The sequence below is a fragment of the Vicugna pacos genome, chromosome 23, assembly GCF_048564905.1.
Source record: "Vicugna pacos chromosome 23, VicPac4, whole genome shotgun sequence".
Taxonomy (NCBI): Eukaryota; Metazoa; Chordata; class Mammalia; order Artiodactyla; family Camelidae; genus Vicugna; species Vicugna pacos.
In genome coordinates this window covers 18,853,467-18,869,258 of record NC_133009.1, presented here as the reverse complement: position 1 = coordinate 18,869,258, position 15,792 = coordinate 18,853,467, and positions in this window count along the sequence as shown.

The window sequence follows — 15,792 nt, the reverse complement described above, 5'->3', positions numbered from 1 at the left end:
ATCTTGAAAAAAGACACAAATGAGCTTATTTACAAACCAGAAAGAGACTCACAGACATAGAAAACAAACTTATGGTGGGGAAAAGGGGTGGGAAGGGAGTCTGAGATTTGCAGATACTAACTACTGTATGTAACATATATTAAACAACAAGTTTCTTCTCTATAGCACAGGGAACTATATTTAATATCTTGTAGTAACCTATAATGAAAAAGAATATGAAAAGAAATATATGTATGTATATGGATGACTGAAACATTATGCTGTACACCAGAAACTGACTCAATTAAATAAATAAATAAATGAGTTATCTTCCCCATTTAATAGGTGAAAAAACATAAGATTTCAACCTGTAAATGTCTAATTCAGGTAGGCATGCTGCCTCTTCATGCTATGAAACCAAACCAGAGTAGAAAGCCTTTCTGGGGATGCCTTCAAATAGGACAGATACATAGGTAAAAAGGACATGTTTAGATATCAAAGCCTTACCAGTAAAATGAACAGTTCTTTCACAAACCCTAATTGGGATTTTTAAAAATCATGGCAGATTGCTCTCAGAAAACACAAAGAACTCAGACAGCAAGCAGTTAATCACGGCTTTGAACACCTTTTTGTACAATGGTAAGAGTCATGAATGAAATTCTGTTTTTAGGTCAGAACAGCTGGGCTTTCCTAGAAGACTTCACCTAGGCTTCTCCTTCATCCCTAAACTCCAGTAGCTCTTTGAATGCCTCGGTATACCCCTGGGGTATGGAAAAGATGAATTTCTTTCCTTGAATTTACCAGGTGATATATTTCACATCTCTTTTAGTCTCCAAAGTTATCCATTTACTTGAGTTGAAAGCTTCTGGAGATTTGAGGAAAGTAAGTTCTAATATACCACAAAATGGGAAAGGGCTCAGTCAGCAAATATGGATATTTACTGTTGACTGTGGTTGCACATGTAACCAAACCCACAGAGGAACAGTAAGAGACAGGGTAGCTCACGGGGGAAATCTGCAGCGCAGCGTGCGCATGCCAGCTGACTTCTCTACCAGATTTTCCTGTCTGCGCTGACCTTGGACGAGAGAACATTGCTCTCGGATCATCACAACGTAGTTAGCTTCACCAACCCTTTTTTCTCTTTTTAAAATCATTACAAATGTCAGTTGCCCATTACCTTTATATTGGGTCCCACTTCTGGTTTCTTACCATTTTCTAAAATAGCCGATTTGTTCTCTTAAACTTGGATTAAACATCATCAACCCCCTTCAATTAGTCTGAATGAGTCTAACCCAATTAATGTAAAGTTTTTATCCTTATAAAGCAAGTAGAGGCCTCTATCAAGGTGATGGGTTCATTTGAACTACTTATTATTTATAACTAAGATGACTGATTTCTTGAATATGTGTAAGCACATTTGACTGTCCTTTATGATTGGATTATCTCATTCTGTTGATTCTTATTTTGTAGTTGGCTTTATTCCTTTGATAACTATGTAAGTTAAAAAAGCTAAAGATCTAATCTGTTCTTAGAAACAATAATTAGCACATATATGTAAACTAAAAAGAATGTGCAGTATCCTGTCTATACATATTTACATGCAATATAATATGTACGTGCAGTCGAACTATAATAATTCTACCTAATAAAACCGAAAAAAGAGAAAAAAATGATGTGTTCATTTAGACTCAAGTAATCAAATCCATTGACTCAATCAGAATCTTTTAATCAAATAGTTGACTGAATTAACTGGTCATTTGCCTGAATATATCAATTAATTTAATCAAGAAAATAGAATCAAATATCTATCTATCTATCTATCTATCTATCGATAGATAGATAGATAGATAGATAGATAGATAGATAGATAGATATATATAGATGCTCAACCCTAGTATATAAATCACTTTCATTTGAAATCCAATTTTTAACTAATTGGACAAAATCTTTTCCTTTATACTAAAGCTTTGTATACTCCACCTAGGAGGGAATACTTCCTCAAAATTCTGCCACTTGTTTTCTGTCAGTTTGAAATATTACAAAATCTTCCCTACAATTTAACAATGAAATGTAGCTAGTTTCATAGCCTTATTACCACAAACTTTAATGACCTTGAGATTACTCATTTAAGCATGAGCAGTAACTATTACTATTCTAATAAAAATACCACAAAGTAAAAATGGAGGATGGCTTTGAAGACTGAAGTGTCTTTAATAAATGGCTCAGAACCTTCCTAGGACATTTAACTTTTCTGGCCTCAAAACTAATAGCTTTTGTGTTTCTTCCTTTGCATGTGGAGTTCTTCAAAAACATGATATTTAACTTAAGGTGGTTAGGATCAGTCCAGGAGAGAGGTCTGGCCAGATAGGTGGCTGTCAGGGTCCCCAGCATTCCACAAGGTCTTTTCCATCATTGATGGTAACTTTTGGTTGGGTTATAGCATGTGTTACGTGGGTCCCACACGATGGCATTTTCCAGACAGCTTTGTAGCACTGTTTACAATTATAAATCTTTCAGAGCCACTTGACCTCCTGGACAGATCATCCCTATGGTATGATCTTTACTCCTAGGAGACCCCGCAAACAAACACCATAGGATCTGTGGAATGCTCGGAAGGTCTGTGGCTCCCCGCAAAGAGCCCTGATGACACTGGAGCAATAGGTCAGAGTACATGCTAGTTGTCCCGATGAACTTTGGTAAATATTAAGAAACTTGAAGTTTGCTCTCTTTCCCCACCTCAAAGTTCCCATCAATTTCCTGCTTTCAGTGACACTTGTGATGTTCAGAGGACCCTGCTTTTGGGAAAGATTCGAGGAAGCTGTTTTTATTCTACACCTTACATATCATAAGCCTTAGAGGTGCAGTCAGTGTCCTTGCTCCCTTACCTGCTTCCTCTTTCCTCCTCAAAACCTTCCTTTGAAATAAGTGTCATCAGACTTCATTACTTATTACTCCTCATTTCTTGAGTTTACTGACCCCACAGGGTTCTCTTGGTCATTCAGAGATGGCGTGGGCAACTTGCTCACACTGCCCTCTCCCCCACTGACATCACTCCTGGTGACTTCATCCTCTATGTTGATAACCCAGCTAACATCCAGGCCTCTCATTTCTTTGGTCTCCTTTTCTCTAAAGACCTTTTCCTCTAGAGGTCAGCTATACACTCCCATGGCCATATCCTTGTCATTAACAATCACTGTACAACTTCCAAACTCTCAAGTTGATGCATCTCCCTCTTTGACCACCATCTCCTATCCCTCCTGCTAAGGTTCTACTACCCCCTCCCACAGTACTGTGACGCCAGCCCGACTGACAATCCATTGGCCTCCCTCCACTCCTTCACTATTCATCACCACCACCACCACCTCCCCCACACACATTCTCACTTCCTTTCTTAGCTTGGCAGTATAAACACTCCTTTGCAAATGTCCTTAACAACTGGGCTTCTTTCTTCATCTATCATGCATGCTTATTAAAATTCTAATACTTGCTCGACCTACCTATCCACTTATTCTTTGCTGGGTCTCAGGAGCTGAAAGTTACTGGGCTGAAAAAACTTTGCTTCCTTTTAGGTGACGTATACCTGCTCCTCTCCAAGGCTAGGTCCTCCATTTACAATCTGAATCTCACCCTTTGTGCTCTTCTCTTCTCAAGGACTTTGAGCTCCTGCAATTATTTCCTTTCTCTCTTTCTTCTTTAATTTCTATGTCTTATATTCACTTCCATCAGCCAATAAACAAGAATCGATAGCATCCATGTTAAAAAACAGTCTTTTGACGACTCTTCCCATTCTAGGTGCAGCCTTATTTCTGGACTTACCTTCAGAGGAAAAGCTTTGAAATGATTGTTATGACTATCCTTTCCCTTTGCTCACTTCTCAATCTCTCTTAAAACCAGTCCAATCAAATTTGTGTCCCCTTAATTGACCCAGGTTACCACTGCCAAAACCAGGAAATAGCTCTCTGCCTGCCTCCCACCAGACCTCTCAGCAGCATTTAGCATGAGTGACATCTCCTCCCTCTGGAAGTACTTTCTTCCCTGAGCCTCCAGGAAGCTACTTAGCTTGACTGAACTCCAACCCCAGCGGCTCTGCCTTATGCCCCTCTCATGGCTCCTCCTCTCCACTTTTCTCTAAGTGTTGGGGTGCCCAGAACTCTGTTCTTGACTCTCTAATTAATCATCCAGTCTCATAGATTTAAGACTTATCTTTATGCTGTTGACCATGACATTTATTTATCCAGTTCTGATATCCTTTTGAGCTCCAGATTCAAATACTTATCTCAGCATCCTCACTCAGATGACTAACAGGTACCTCACCATCAACAGTGTCAACAGTGAACTCAGTTTTTTCCTCCCCTTGGATCACTTCCTCTCCAACATGACCAAGCTTTCCCTCTTTTCCACAGATAGCATCATTATTCACTCAATGGGTCTGGCTAAAGACTTTGGCGTTTTGATTTCTTCTCCTTCTTTCAAACTCTATATCCATGGTACGATTTCTAAAATATATCTCCAGACTGACCACATCTCACCATCTCAGCTGCTACAATCATAGTGTCCAATGTCCCATGGTCTCTCACTCTAATTAATTGTTTCCCTGCCCTCTATTGTCTATCTTGCACAGGGTAGATGAAGTAATTTTTCTAAAGTATAAATCGGATTTATGTCACTCCCCTGCTAAAGTTCTACTATGTCTTTTATTTTTTCATTTTTATTTTTAATTCTTTTTTCTTTCTTTCTTTCTTTTTTTTTGGTTGAGGAGAGGTGATTAGGTTTATTTATTTAATGGAGGTACTGAGGATTCAACCCAGGACCTTGTGCATGCTAGGCATGAGCTCTACCACTGAGCTATACCCTCCCCCCTTACTATGTCTTTTAATCATGCTTAACATGAATTCAATGTGGCCACTGTAATCCAGAGCCTGCCGTCTGCTCTAACCTCCCTGAAGCCCCTCTTCCTATTGCTCTCTTTCCTCCAGCCTCACTGTCCTTTCAGCCACATTCTTTCTCATCTCATCATTGCACCTGCTGTCCTGACAGTTCGGAGGACTCTTCTTCCCTCAGATCTTTGAGTGCCAGTCTCCCTTTCATTCTAGCTTCAGCTCACATGCCCCTTGGAGGAGACTTCCTCATGCCCCTGCTCAGGCAGTGCCCTGTCTTCCAGCCCCATTCCCCAGGTGCTTTATCTTATAGCGAGCACCCTATTTCAGGGCACTTAGAATTACCCAAAATGATCACATTTGTTTGTTTCTTGTGTTTGCTCCCTGTGTTCCTCAATTAAAATGTAAGATGTCCGACAAACTAAAAGCTAAGCTTGTATTTTCTTCCATCTATCACAGAAAAATGTAGTAAGGTTGAATAACATGGACATGCCTCTTTCATATGATTATTCTCATCAGCAATTGTCTCACTAAGGAAAACATAAGAAAACAGCCCAGGTACTACCTGACAAGGCTCAGAGTGAAATATGAATAGATCATAGGCGTATCTATATACGTATAATTGGTGTCTTTTGTATTTCATGACGATTAATCGGCAAGAACAGATGTTCAGAGAGTAGTGACCACCTCCTTGAGAGGCTTTAGTAGAGTCTACAGCTTAGTTTGGCCTCAATCATGGGAGAATATTTAAATACACGATTAGGATGGGTGTGTTGCTGTGGGGTCCTCCAGCAAGGTTTGGCTTGCTTACTTTCCAAATTGTAACTTTTGTTCAGACTGACACTAAATGTACAGTTGGCCCTCTGTATCCGCAAGTTCAGCATCCATGAGTGCAACCCATCATGGATCAAAAATATTTTTTAAAAATTCCAGAAAGTTCCAGAAAGCAGACCTTGAATTTGGCACAGCCTGACGACTATTTACGTAGTGCTTACATTGTATTTACAACTACTTACATAGAATTTACATTATATTAGGTATATAAGTAATCTAGAGTTAATTTAAAGTATGTGGGAGGATGTGCATAAGTCAGTATGTAAGTACAGTAAGTATTACACATATATTTTTACTGTATATGTTATATACATAATAGCAAGTACCATCTTCTATAAGGGACTTGAGCATCTGCAGATTTTGGTATCTGTGGTGGGCCCTGGCACCCATCCCCTGTAGATATGGAAGGTCAACTGCAATTGATACTTCCTGAAAGATACAGGGCTCTCCCTGGTTTGGGGGGTGTGTAGGCCTGTCTGCCTAGGCTAGGGGGAGCCTGAGTTCTGACAATGGAGATTCCTGAAGCATGAGACAAGGTAATCTATGCCCAGTGAAGCCTATGAAAGGTGCTTGGTGACTAATCCCCAGGGACTACCCTAGAAGCGAGGCCAGTATGGGCAATGCCAAAAGCTAAGGAGATGGTGTCATGTGGCTAGAAACACCTTCAGCAAGGCCTAAGAATATTAAGAGATACGAACTGCAGAAGCAGGGGTAATGGCAAAGGCATTCAAAAAATCCCTCTGCACTGGGAGTGCATGCAAGAGGAAATCCTATCTAGGAGGGGAAGTGAGTCAGAGTTTGCTTACAGCACTGGAGAACGAGGACAATGGTGTTTTGTAAGAGACTTAGTTTATATCCTTGGATTTTAAAAAATTCTCAGGTTTTTTTCATCTTCCACTGTTGAACCCTAGAAAAGGTGTCTCAGGAAGGGTCTTAAGGAGAATCTGTCTTTGGAGGGAGGAACAGGTCAGGGGCCACACTGAGGGGCAGCCTCTCTGGACAGGACTAGGAGGGGCCCTTGAAGGCATTTCCCGTGTACCCAGGGCCTTTCTGAGGAGCTGGCGGTGGTTCAAGAACTATGCTTTATCCCATCTTTAAAATATAAAACTGATGCTGGCTATAGTGCATTTAGGGAGGTGATCTCTTGTTTACATTGTACTTAATTCCTAACGCCACTTACAGTAAATGCTTGAAATAAATTGTGGGAAATCGCTTAAATAACTTGCAAACATTCATCTAATGCTTAAACAAAGGCCACCTAAAGACCAGGAAGAGGAAGCAGTGTGCATGTACCTGGTAAGCCCCAGGGAGCAGGGTGAGGAACACGCATGGGGAGATCGCCCATCTGGGCTTTAAGCAAATTCTATCCTATCTTCCTTTCTCAGAATGCTTTATCCAGCTTCATCTCAAACTCACTCTCAGAAAGAGAGGAAGAATCCCTTTTCATTGTTCATAAAGTAATCAATGGAAATACCTCTGTGAATGCTAGGGAGCTCCCTTTATCCTTTAAGGATAAACCCTGCTTGTACCATTTCTTCCTGGCTGTGGAGGTCTTGTGACTCGTTCTGCCATTTGGTATGAAATTCTCACGTGAACCATCGACGGCCTTGGAGGAGAGAAGAAGCCTGATGCCAGTGCTCATCTCCTCAGGAGGAAATGGCAAACTAAGTGTAAATGCAAGCAAACCAACCCACCAGTGCTGGAGCAGACAGCATGCAGGGAGCCACGGAGGGAAGCAGCACCTGCCCCTCACCTCCCCTCACATGGCCTTCCGGGGTCTTCCCATGTCTACCTCTCCCAGTCTCGTGTGTAGGACTTCAGATGTCCGTCCTATTGAGACAGGAGGGAGGGCGGCAGGGCACAACCACTGAAGGAATGAGACCACAACTGAGGACAGGACAAATTGGTCAGAACCAAGATGGCCGAAGAGTCAACTTCCAGTAGACCTCGAGCCTCACGGCACACCCACAGGCACCATGACAGTTCCTAGGTTGACCATAAATGGTCCCAAAGTGAGCGGGGGCCCAATTCCTGGAAACCTCTGACCCTTCCCCAAAGTAGCTGGAATAATCCTCCTGTTCATTAGCACATGAAATTACAAAGCCTATAAAAATAAACAACTCTGCACCTTGTGGCTGCTCTCTTGCTTTCTGAGATGGCCCTCACTCTGCCTATGGAGAGCATATCTCTCTAAATAAACTTGCTTTCACTTTACTATGCCTTGCTCTTTCCTGCGTGAGGCAAGAACCTATTCTCCGGCAACACTATGATGTCAAGGGGTGATAAGAAGCTATTAATTACCCTGATGGGTTCAGGCTCTTACTATGTGCTATCACCTTGAAAGATGATTTTGAGTGTGATTTAGCAAAGCTTATTTGATTCAATAATCACTTGCCACTCTCTATGGGTCAGCTTTGTGGAATCCCTGGGGATCCAGAGAAAGAACAGGTACAGTGCCTGCTCTCAAGGAGCTCATGTCAGTGGGAAACACAGCCCAGCTCATCAACATGACAATTTTGCGGACCATGAGCTATGCAGCGTATGGGGGGGTGGTGGTACAGAACAGGGTAAATGTAAGGATGCTTAAGCTGAGTTTTCAGGGAGAGATAGAAGTTATCCAAGAGAATGGGAGAAAATACACCTTGGACTGGGAAGAACTGGCGCTCGAGCTGGGCTGTGTGAGGGAACCAGGCCCTTTCAGAGATCTGGCTGGAGGGCAGGTGGGTGTGGGCGCCTGAGGGAAGCTGAAGTAGGCAGGGGCAGAGATCCTCCCAGGCTATCCCAAGAATGTGGGCAATTACACTGAAAGCTGTGGGGAACCTGGTATGCACAGGCTTATATTTTTAGAAAATTCATCCTGGGAGCAGATTAGACACAGAATAGAGAGGAACAAATTTCAAGGTTTAGGATAAGGATGAAGGTGTGGGATTGAAAGATACTTCATGAATAGAAAGGCTCAGAATTGATTATCCACTGTAGAAAAGAAGGAAAAGGAGTTGCTATGGTGCCCAGGTTTCTGATTTAGAGAAGCCCACCTTTGCTGATCAATCCAACATTGAAAGATATTTTTTAAAGGAGACAAGTCAACTTGAAAAGTTTCCAAAGTTTCCCAACATTATAAAATTTCTAAGATAAACTCAAATATCTTAATTGGACAAGATTATTCTGGGTTTCATTCTGACTTTGAATCAAGAAGCAGAGAGCTTTGAGTACCCAGGAGGAATTTGGATTGCAGAGTTAAGTTATGATGGCTTGATGCTCTCACGGTATATTCCAATCCGCACTCAAATGGGGTGTGACCTTGAACGCACAAAAGACGGGGATCCCAAGAATAGAGATTCTGTGGTCCCTCAAGTGAGGTAGATAAATATGAATGTCAAGCCACGCCACTGCATGAAAGGCTTTAAAATGCCTGAGAGTTCCGAAGCGCCCTGGGCCTCACTAGAGCACAGCGAAATGATAATGAAGACGACCAGTCGCGGGACCACCCACCCGCGGCTTTATTGCTGTAACTAGGAATGAAGGGTCTCCCTGGAACTATTGACACTGGATGGCATTGTCATTTTTAGCACATGCTAAAGCTGTGCTAGTGAAAGGAACTGTCTCTGTTAAACCAGAGCCAGACTATTTATGGACAGGCCTGCTCCCACCCCATTCTTGTGCCCTGGCCATAGGTAAGAGAAAATGGAAAAATGGCTGCTTGGGTGCCACACATTTTCCCCTATCCCCTGTCCATGCTTAATTAGCCGAGGAAGAAATACGCTTCAGAGGCTTCTTTTTGGAGAGCCTCGAGCTCAACTTCAACTCAGGCTCCTACTTACCCCTTTACTCCCTTGTCTTCGGGCAAACCTTCAGTCCCAGTGCCCACTCAGGCCACCCACAAAGCCACAGGTCAAAGGACGACCATTAACCCTGACGCAAGTGTCTCTCTCCACCTCTAAATAGAGACAAAAATCACTTGTTTTAGTGTCTGGAATGCAAATATTAGATAATAACTTCACTGTCCCTGCTTTAGAAATAATCACACGTGTGTTTGTGAGCACAGACAGGCGTGTGTCCTCATAGCCCAAAACGCTCCCACAATCTATGCTCTGGAAAGTGAGTGCAAGGAAACAGATTTTGTGTCTGTCTTTTCATTATCCCATAGCTAAGAATGCTCGATGCATGAAGAGTGTGGTGAAGCTGTAGTGGTCTTTAAGTGCTTCCCGCTGACTTTTCAACTTGACCGTCCACATAGATAGACAGGAAGGAAGGCGGAGGGTGAGATGTAGGTGGTCACTTTTGGTTTCGGCACAGTCCTGGGGGCAGGCCAAGGAAAAGGACTTTGGGGTCAAGTAAGTTTATGCATTTTCTTTTCCTCTAAGAAGTTTCTTTCATCTCAAGTGTTCCATTCAGCTGAACACATGGTTTTTTTGTTTATTTTTTAAGGTGATTTCTAGAATGAGGGTTACGTTCATTCAAGGAATGCTGGAGTGAGTGAGGGCTGACAGAGCTGCCCCAGTGTGGGGTCCCTTCACGGCACCTCATAGGGTTGCTTCACATGGTAGGAATTCTGTCAGGACTGACAGACAGAGAGGAAGTCCTCAGGACCAAGAAAATTTGCAAAGATTGAGAGCTATCTGATAAGAACTGAGGCCAGAAACACGCTGGTGTAAAACAAGAATGAACAATCTCTGGCGAGAAGGTTCATCATTTCACTGGGAGCTGGGGGATGTTAACATGAGGGGTGAAGGCATCAGGGAACAGCAGTTTCAAGACACCCATGGAGCCATCGCTCATGCCCCTTACACTGTAATCAGCCACGGAGACAGTGCCACCACCACGGTGAAGCATGTTGGCGGGAGGAGTAGGCTCTGGGGTGAGACACATCTGGCTTGGATTTTACCTTTGCCTTTCAAGAGCTGTGTAACCACACATATCTCAGTCTTGTCAAGCCTCAGTGTCCTCATCAATAAAACTGGGTATGAAAATATATACTTTCTCATGGAATTACTGTGAAGTGCTGTAAAAGACTGCCTGGAACATCACAGTTCAATAATGTTAGTTATTAGCATATGATTATACTAAACGGGGCCAGAGACAGGGACACGGATAGCGGATGGTCCTGGGCTGGGGCACAGAGGAGGGAACACATGCGTGAGGGTCCTGAATTTTGATCAGATTTGTGACTTCCAAATTAGGCACAGCTTTGGAATAAGATACCTATTCTGGATGTCACTGGCCTTGTTCCTCTCCGACCTCCCACGCGCACTCTGCCCACCTGCTTCACTGCTAATCCCACTGCATGAGGGTTCACAGGACCATGTCAGGTTCCTGTCACCACAAGAGAGGCAATCTCTAACACATTTTATCTTCAGTTCCCTAAACTAAGAGGAAAAGTTCATGCCTGAGAACCCAGTGCCCTTACGTCGCCACTTTCCGCCATTTTTCACATTGTCTGCAGCACAAAGTTTGCTATGTTTCTAGCAAGAGCCACATAACCAACAGGCTTGAGGTTATAGACTGCTAAGAAAACTCCCCACTCTCCTACTAAGAGGAACTTTTCTTTGACTAGAACTCAGCAAGAAGCTTTCTGGGTTACAGTTCTGACTTTGAATGAGCCTGGATGTGTCTACAGCTCTTGGACAGGAGAGTTAACAGGTTGGGAAGAAAATCCTGGCAAATACGCATAGCTTCCCATTTGCTAGGACTTCAGGATGGAGGAGAAGGGATGGGGCATAGGAAGAGGGGTGAAGAGGAGAGAGGAAGAGGGTAGGTAAAGAAGGCAGTCAGGAGTGTGACAAAATTACATATGGACTTATGATAGATGGATTCTGACATGGCTTTAGGACAGAAAATCTCTGAGTTGAGAAATAGTAACTTTTTTTAATCTAATGACTCCAACTGATAATTTTTATTGGTAAATTTGGTTATTTTGACACCCATAATTTCTAAAGATGAATATGTATTTCATCTCTGATGTGAAAAATTGTGCATTTCATTACAGAATGCAAAATTGAGGATACAGGATGGTAAAAAAACTTCATATTTGTACCAAAACAATGATTCTCTCTTACCTACTGTCACGTAAAACAGTCTGGGCCTGTGTATAATGTCTGGATTTTTCTTGTTACAATATTGGGTGCATCTAAAAGCCATGGGGTTGTGAGATTATAACTAAGAATCCTTGATATAAATTCTATGGTGTTCTCTGATTTTTTTTTTTTGCTAGCTTTTGAAATTTAAGGTTGTATAAAACTGAGTTAATAGGCACTTGCATACATGCAAAGTCTCGGAATACTTTTAATTGGTTTAAAAATGTCTCAGAAAATCCTCAGTATTCTAAACCAACACTATTGTCACCTATTAGATCTAAGCTGCTCAACAGCAGTCAGACATAATCGCATTATTCACAATAGCCAAAAGGTAGAAACAACCCAAGTGTCCAATGACAGATGAGTGGATAAACAGAATGTGGTATGTGTACAGTGGGATTCTATTCAGCCATAAAAAGGAATGAATTCTGATATTTGTTACAACATGAATGAATCTTGAAAACATTATGCTAAATTAAATAGGCAAGTCACAAAAAAGACAAATATTGTATAATATTGTCACATCTATGAGATGCCTAGAATAAGCAAATCCATAGAAACAGAATGAATGAAGATTATTAGGGGCTTGGGGGAGGGGAGGTATTGTCTAGTGGTTATAGTGTTTCTGTTGCAAGTGATGAAAACGTTCTGGAAATAGACAGTAGTGATGGTTATACAACATTATGAAAGTACTCAATGCCATTGCATTATACACTTAAAAATGGTTCAAATGGTAAATTTTATGTACAGTTTACCTCAACTAAAGATGGGGGGGAGGGAGGAAGGAAGGAAAGAAGGAGGGGAGGAAAGAAGAAAGAGAGGAAAGACAAAACCAGAGAAGTGCTACTTGACTCTCACTACTTGGGACCTGTTCTTTGCATCTAAAATTTCTGAAGGACAGAAGTTTGTTTTGTACCTCTGTGTTCTAATAAAAGGCTAAACTACTCCTCACAAAACAGGATCAGGATCCCCAGAGAGTGAACTAGGCAAAGAGATAAAGAAAGATATTCCTAAAACATTCAGATTGCTGCTCATTAAGGCTGAGGGAAAAAGGTGGAGGATGGTTGGGTCTAAAATAAAGACAGAAAAAAAAATTTAAAAGAGAAAAGGATCAGCAATGAGAAATACAGCGATGAAAACTGAGTAGGGAAACTAGCTGTGGAATAATATTAGACGCTGTGTACGTAGCTCTAAAGTTTCTTGCCCATACATTTTTTCTTAGTCCCTTGGGGAGAAGCTGAAGTTTTTCCTTTTCAAACATCTAGTGCTATTTTTTTTTTTAAATACCACTAAGCCGTCAGTATCTTAGCCTACTCTAAACATTCACTCGTAGTGGTTAAGATTATGTATACAAGGGAGCCAACTCAATTTCCCCTCAAGGTCACTGTGGATGAGACCTCTAAACTTGGGAAACTGCTCAAGACCATCAGTCTAGTCAAACAAACTTGGAATTACTTAGAAGCAAAATTCTTCAGTCTAAGAAATATGTCCCAAACTACAGTTGTGGTTGGTACCCTTGGAGATGACATCAGGAAGACCACAGTAGGCAAGACTGAGAGAAGATTGTCTGATGGGCTTTGAGCATTCCAGCTAACATCAAGCAGTTCACTACTAGGGGCTAGAGTTTTGAGTGTTCATTTAAATAACAAGGCAACAACCAAGATGCAGGGTGAGTACTCATTTAGAAGGAACTAACAAAATTCAATTAAAGTTAGTTTTTGGTGATGGGATGCCCATATGCCTTGTTACTACAAACTCTCACCATCCCCCATAAGATGGGAAGAAGGACAATAAACAAATCTACCTATGATATCTATTCCCCCTGGAGACCCTGGCTTTGGGGAAAGAACCAAGAATGCAGGCGGTTGGAGTTACACAGCAGAAGAGCTCAAGGAAGGTATGTATCCAGGCTTTCTCTGCTTAAATTGATAGCTACCATAGCTAGAGTCCTATCGGAGGTTGTTAACCATGAAACGGGGCCATGCAGATTTCGAAAGCACTCTAATGGAGTTGAGCAGAAGAGGAACAGCAGAATTGCCTCTATACCCATTACAGATACCGGTGGGATTTTAGAGATGTCCTTCATGCTGACTGAGCTGAGAAGGAACTCCTCTGTGACCAGAAGCCTTGTCCGAATCACTCACACGTGAAGATCACTTTTGGCTGGTGGTTGCAGCTGCTATCGACAGAGCTTTGTGGGCTCTGCCTGCTGGCCTGCCTTGCACAATGGGGAGTCATTCTGTCCCTCCCTACCGAGGCCTGGGTCAGGCGGTCTGTTTGCTGCTACCGCTGCAGCCACTGCTGCTGCTGCTCCTCAGCTGTCCAGAGCAAGGCCATGTGTGTGAAGCTGGGCACAGTGTGCCTTTGAGGTGGCTCTTTGGCCCATTCATTGCAGCTGTTCCACCTGTGCTGGCACGGAGCAGCTGCTGGCCCCTACACACATCCTGCCCACAGAACCCAGCATGGGCTCCATGCCCTTCAGTTCCGGGAGGCTGCTTAAGGCACCCCTTGCTGTTCACTGCGACCGTGTCTTGTGGCCAGCACTTGCAGCGAACTTTCTGCCAGCTGTTTAGCATTGCACAGGCCCAAGTCATGAGTCTGATGTCTATGCGGGCTGATCAGTTGCCCACACTGGTTCTGTGACCCCAGAAGGTTCAATTAACTAGAAACCTCATATATGTGAGCCCCTGATTGCAGGGGAGAGTGGCCCAGAGAACATGCAAAAATGACCCAGAATTTTCCCTCCATGAGCAATGGGATGGTAGGAGCTCTCCTATTCCCCACGCAGCATACTGGCCTCACTGTCCCTCTGGTGACCTTCAGTGGTGCATTTGGTCATGCCTTAATTAAAGGTTCTACCTCTTAGCAAATTTTTGACTGCACAAAAAAATTTATTGATACTTTAAAATCTTATATAATTTGTGTAAATCACCAGCTATGTGGAGCATTTCACTGAAGAGAAAACGAACCTAGTTCTTGCCTAATTTAGTAATGGACTGAAGTTATAAATTAGATAAAAGTAACCTTCATGGACTCTATGTCTATTACGGACTTCAGGATATATACTGTTCCTACAGCATTGTCTCAAGGGCTAAGAGTTATATTTATAGTATATTGAATTGAAAATATTTCCTCAGAGGGAGTGATATTACTAAGAGGACAACATAGGTCATTCTGACTTCAGTTCCCCTCATAGAAAGATCAACTCTCCACCATCCATAAACAAGACAGCATTGTGAAAATCCCAGAACCCAGGAGTAAGGCCGAAACATCCCCCTTGGGGAACTGAACTGAGAAAGACCACATCAGAAGGGTAAGAGGGGCAGCTACACTCTGACTGCACTGCCCCTCCCCCAGGCCAGCACAGTGCTCCATCAGGAGGGCCCCCAGGCCTCAGTTTCTCCAGTGTAAGAAACAGAGCCTCATAAGGTGGACATCCAGCTCCCTGAACATTGCAGGATGCTTTCCAGGGTGCCCACCTGGGTCTCACTTTCTGGGGATTACTGGAGGAATCTGCAGGGCTTGACCACTGGGGATCAGACAGAGATGGAGAAGGGAGGTAGGGCTTATAGAAATCAGCACTCGGATATTAGTAGATCACATTTCTGCTTGCAGTGTCCCCTAAATGGACATCCCACCAGTGGCTCTGCACATTTTCAGAGCCAAGTCAGTGTCCTTGTACAGCAGAGATCCTGGTTGTCAGTTCTGCCTGATTTGGGTTCCCAGCTAATGAGCTGTACTGGTCATGGTTCTACCTGGGTAGGGAATCAAATTTGCAGCACCACTCAACTGCCGAATATAGCTTCTAGTACTGCCTGACCAAGAAGCCTGGTCAAAGAATTCAGGCAGCTGTGTAGCCAGTCCATCCGACAGCCCCATTTGGGAAGGGAGCCAAGCCAGCAGCCCTGTTCAACAGTTAATATGACCTCTGATATAGTCCTGCATTGCCAGAGAGCTGAACAGTGGCCCTGTGCAGCCTTGGAGCCCAGCCTATGGTAGCATCCAGCCATGCAGCCCAGCCTCTGGCT